The following is a 5,741-nucleotide window of genomic DNA, read 5'->3' as shown; positions in this document are numbered from 1 at the left end:
GCTTCCTTCTTCCTTATTATCCCAGAAGAAAATATTCCGCCACTTTCCAAGCCTTGGCTTTCACCCTGAGCCTCCAGAATCTGGCTTCCTCAGTTATCTCCCCTCCTCTCATGTACCCTTTCTCTTCTGGGTACACACATGTGCTCGAGACTCCACCAGACGTTAAAGAAATAAAAAACAGTGACAAAAACAACCACTCTTTCTTTAGCTCAACTTCCTTTTTTTCTGGGCTAATGCCTTACATTTCACCTTTTCATCATCAAATTCTCAAGAAAGAAGGCTCATGACTTCTTCTATTCATTAGGTCCTATTCTCTTTTTTTTTCTTTTTCTTTTCTTTTCTTTTTTCTTTTTTTGAATAATAAACACCTCTTTTACATGACCGAAGACAGGAGGGAGGAAGATTTATTTGCCTTTTCAGGCTTTGGTTTTCCTCAGATAAAACTCTAGCTCCTTGGGCACTTAGCCATCTACTCAGCCACACCGGCAGGGGCTTGAAGTGATGCACACAAGAAGCTTGGCCTCCTGGAACTGCTCCTCCGGAAGACAAAAGTATGGAATGCTTCATGAATTTGTGGGTCATACTTGCGCTGGGGCCATGCTAATCTTCTCTGTTAATCATTCCAATTTTAGTATAGGTGCTGCCAAAGGGAGCATGGTCCTATTCTCTTTTTAATTCACTGCCATCGGATTTCTGCCCCCACCCTACTGCTGTCACCAAGGTGGGTAAGAACATTGAGTTACCACTCCATGGACACTATCCTACTAGCCTCTCTTCTCCATTTGCCACTAACTGTTACTATCTCCAGACGGAAAGTCTTCTTCTCTTCTGAGTTCTGCCTCACTTCCTCTCCTGGTCATCCTCATGTATCCTTCTAAGTGTTTTGCCTCTTCCCTTATTTTTTTGTCCCTCGGTCCAGCCCTTAGAAGTTGGGGTTCCCTAGGGTTTCTTTCTCACTTGTTTCTTCTCCTTCCGCTAGTCCCCTTCACCCTTAGGCAATCTCATGCTTTGGCTTGATTTCTCCTCCATCAGTAGATCTGTATCTCCAACTACTGAAAGGAATTCCCTTTGAAGCACCTAAAAATTCAACATCTGGTGAAGAATTGAAATGACACTATCCCTACAATTTGTTCACAGAAATTTCTTCTCCCTTTCTCCCTAGCTCAGCCAAAAAAAACCCTGTCATTCTCCCAGAGTGAACTGTGACCTTCCTCTAAATTCCTTACTTCCTTTCAGTTCTACCTCTTGAGAAACCTTCTCCTGCCCCTTCATTTTTCATTCCACTGCTTCAGTCTAGATCAGAGCTCATCACCTCACACCTGGAAGGTCACATCCAGGTGACCTTAGTCATATTTATACAGCTTTTCCTTAGTCATATTTATACAACTAGATCTGATCACGTCACTACCAGGATCAAAAACTTTCTTCAATTTCCATCTGCCTACAGGATATACTTTAGCCCAACCTCCTTTGTGCAGCATAAGATTCCCTTCAGAATATAGCCAAGTCTGATTTTCTAATTACTCTCTGGTCTTCCACCGCCATATGCCTTTACACACTCCAGAATGTTCCTCATTTGTGCCTTCATACTTAAGATCAAGGTGCTCCTTTTCCCTAGAATGCTCATGTTTCTTCTCTCCTCTTCTGTCTGGCAAATCTCGATTCTACTTTTATGTGGAGTTGCAGTGTCACCTCCTTTCTATTACACTCATCTTTGCTGACCGCAGCCTCCACCCCATTCCCACTGCTGTCACAAAACTAATTCTTATGTTGGGGTTCCATAGCATTTTATGTCTGCTTCCACTTAAAGTCCTTCCCTCATTGTCTTATAGCTATTTTTCTGTTACTCTCTCTCCCCTACTGGGCTACTAGCTCTTCTAAAGCCATGTTCACCTTTCCTGCTATGCCAAAGATGCTCACCTTGTCCTCAAGATGAAACAGAAAGCCTTAGCTGAGTGCCTCAGGCAGCATTAGTGGTCCTCTGTCCTGCCACAATTTTCTATTCATGTACTCTATTACAGCACTATTATATTGAAATTGTATGTGTACTTTCCATTTCTTCCATTAGACTGAGAGTATGTCAAAGCAAGGACCTCATCTTATTCATCATTGCCATCCAAATGGTTAGCATAGTGCCCAGAACACAATAGGTACCAAATAAATGTTTGTTAAATCATCTGTCATGCCCCTAAGTCTTTATTAGTCTTTTGTTTTGAATAGCTATATAAGATACATTTTTAAATGCCTATTAATATACTATGAATATTCACCTATAATGACTACCACCTGCAGAGATCATTGAAAAATCTCAGTTGCTAGAGACAGATCACACTAAGTTAGTAGAAAACAATCTTGATTTGTGGGAAGCTGAGCCTCAGAGAGTGCTGAATTAAAAGGGAAAGAGTGAGCCATGTCATGCCAATGGCATTGGCATGCCAATAACAATGCTTACTCATGGCATTGGCATGCCAATAAATATGTAACATCCCACAGCCTGGAGTTATTATTTTTATAATAATTTATTAGCCTCATCAATTAGAAAAGAGAAAGTCAAATAGAAGGTAACTGAAGTTACTTAACAAATTTATGCTAAAAACCAACTTAAAAGCTACACTAAAAATTCCCTTAGTCCCCAGAACCATAGTGTTTCTGTAGAGGGTCTTCCTATTAGAGTTTCCCCATAATTGTCAAGTTATAGGACAAAAGAAAGCATCTTATTTTTAATCAGCTGAGGTTGGTGTGAGGGTGAACTGGAGAAACATGGGGGAGGCAAGGATCAAGGAAAACCAGCTCTTCTCTCTTCCCCTACATTGCCTACCCTTGTGGATTTGCACAGATAATGTCTATTCATTGTTTAACAATCAGTCAACATGGTTAAGCTCCTGGGCTGTAAATTGGAACAGAAATCTGAGGTGAGTCTGGCTTCAGAGCTCTCACTTTCTATGCCCTAACAAACTGAGTTATTTTGTGAATGCTCTAGTACCTAGTTAGGTGATTTAAATCATTAGTAATATAAATTGGTAGTTATGTTAATAAGATAACTCCACATTTTCTTTTAGCAAAATAGGGCTGTTTCAGCCAACCCAATATATTTTTTCCCTTTCCTTTCCCCATTCCTCCCCGCTTGAATCAGGTTGTGATATGTTATAGGTATTTCCCAATAAATTACCAACCCCTATACAAACATTTTTTACTTAGCCCATATCCTGCTTCCTACACTCTTTTAAGTTTTATTTATGAATCACTCAAAATTATACTCATTCCAGAAACTACACATTTACTTGTTAGTATATAACAGCCATTCTTCCTCCTTTATTTGCAATATTTTTAACATCCATTCTAAATGAACTCACCATTGCTTATCCTGGTTTGCATAATTATAGCTGGCTCTTATGTGTAATTATCAAAACTCTTTTATTCTTTCTTTTTCCCTTCCTCATCCTTTTTGCTTTTTGTAGAGGGTGAGGAGTTGGGGAGAGTTAGTTCTCTCACAGGAAGAAGGCACCTGGCCTTGAGGGCACTTCACAGCTCATTAATTATCTATTGGGCATTGGCTCATTTAAAAAGTATGAGGCAGGTTGGGATTTGAGATTGGAGGAACCAGGGTGGAAAGCAATTTGTGTTAGAAAAAAATCAAGATGAAGAACCCTAGGCTCAGAGATGTCCCAGGCTTGCAAGAGGATTTTGGATTGGGGAGTTTTTAGCAGCTTTTGAAAGATGAAGAAAGAATTCCTAGTATGCTAGAAATAGGAAGCAATGCTTCACGTTTAAGAAGAATTAATTCCACTTCACCCAATGAGATGAAAATTGGGAATTTACATAAAGAGGTAGTTTAGACTAAAATTATAAGAAGCTTCTTGGGAATGAAAACATAATTGATTATGAAGGGCAGATGGAATGCTGTCCTTTCCAATCTATAAAAAATATAAATAAATATATATGTATAATAAAGATACAATTTAATAGGCCATTTTAATTGTGGCTTTAAAAGAATTCAAACAATACAAAACAATGAAAAGTAACTCCCCCTCTTTCCTTTCTTAATCACCGTCTCCCTTCCCCTCTCCTTTCCCCATAGTTCCCTTGGCTGGACATAACCACCATTATTGAGTTATTTATCCTTCTGGAGAAATTCTTTGCATTTACAAACATATATGTGTGTTAGTTATTCTTCATTTCACCGCATGAATGATAGCATACTATATGCACTGTCTGCACCTTACTTTTTCCTCTTGTTGAGGTGTCTTAGAGATCTTTTCCTTATGAGTCCATATAGAGTTGCCTTATGCTTTACAACCACTGCAAAATTTAATTAACCATTCCATTCTGATGGACATTGAGGTTGTTTACATTCTTCTGCTGTTACAAAACTATACTGCATCAGAGTTGAGCAGAAAGAACATGAAAACCTCTTGATGGGAGCATCGGAGGCAAGGTAGGACAGAATGAACTGTTTTCACATGAACCAAATGTTTTTAGGTCCTGCTTCTCTGTGTGCCTCATTGCCATGCATAAATAGGAGGAAACACACAGGAGTTCTATGAAAGGGCCACTTACTGTTGTTTTCCTATTAGGTTAGGCACGTTTCCACTGTGTGGAGTTATTATGTAAAGTACCCCAAGTCTTTTATGGCAGTGGGGGTACATGTTAGGAACATACGCGAGTTATATCAGGAGAGAACGATGTTGTGCAAAGAGCATTGGTTTGGGTCACAAGAACTTGGTTCAAGCCTTAGCTCTGCATTTTATTGGTGTGATCGTTGGAAGACCTTTTAGTTTCTCCAAGCCTTATTTTCTTCTTCTGTAAAATACAGATAATAGTACCAAACTCATGTTTCAAAGATTTAATGAGATAATGCTTATGAAGTGATTCTATAAACCAGTGGTTCTCAAACTTTAAACAGTTTCTGATTCAGAAGGTCTGGAGTAGATAGACCTTAAGAATTTACATTTCTGATAAATTCTCATGTAATACTGACACTGCTGGTCTGGGACCAGAATTTTGAGAAACACTGGTATAAGCCATAACAAACTGATAGGTGGTGTTACAATTTTTGTCACTATAATTATTACCCAAGAAAGAACACTACCTTTACATGTGCCCTTAGAGAAGTGAGAGAGGTAATGGTGTTCATCTTTGAATTAAAATAAAAATTCTGCCAGTCAATCGATTACAGAAATTTCTAAAGAAATTGAAATTATTGGTGGGGGCGGGGGAGAAATACTAAACACATAATTATGCACTCTTTGAGTTTATTTAAATGTTCATGCACCTCTGAATTCACTGGTTAAGAGCACTTGACAGGAAGTGGAAGTACAAAAATAAACAAGAAAGGCTCATCTCGTGGCATTGCTGCCTTAACTGAACACAGGAAGTCCTGGAAATCTTGCAAGACCGTCTGTTCCTTCATGTTGTCTAGCCTGATTTTAAGACCTAATAGAGCATTTTATGTTTGTATTTGTCAAGGTTATCCAGAGAAACAAAACAGAACCAACTGGAGAAAAAAAAATTATACAACACACACACACACACACACACACGCAAAAGAGAGTTATTATGAGTTTTAAGTTATTGTAACTATGGCATATAGTTCTGGTCTGAGTCCAGGAACCAGCAGAGCCAATGGTATAAGTTCCATCCCAAGTCTGAATCCAAAGGCAGGGGAAAACAAATGTTTTAGCTCAAAGACAGGAAGAGAGAAATAATCCTTTCCTAACTTTTTATGCTATTTATGTCTTCAA

General features: G+C 38.8%; 1 non-coding gene across 1 annotated transcript; it reads right to left on the bottom strand.

Moving 5' to 3' along the window:
* Positions 1–547: 547 nt before the first annotated feature.
* LOC125918525 (U6 spliceosomal RNA) lies at positions 548–656 on the bottom strand. The gene has a single exon (XR_007456467.1). It is a non-coding gene; the product is annotated as a U6 spliceosomal RNA (small nuclear RNA).
* Positions 657–5,741: the final 5,085 nt, after the last annotated feature.

The sequence above is a fragment of the Panthera uncia genome, unplaced genomic scaffold (assembly GCF_023721935.1).
Source record: "Panthera uncia isolate 11264 unplaced genomic scaffold, Puncia_PCG_1.0 HiC_scaffold_946, whole genome shotgun sequence".
Taxonomy (NCBI): domain Eukaryota; kingdom Metazoa; phylum Chordata; class Mammalia; order Carnivora; family Felidae; genus Panthera; species Panthera uncia.
This window is presented reverse-complemented; position numbering and strand designations above follow the sequence as displayed.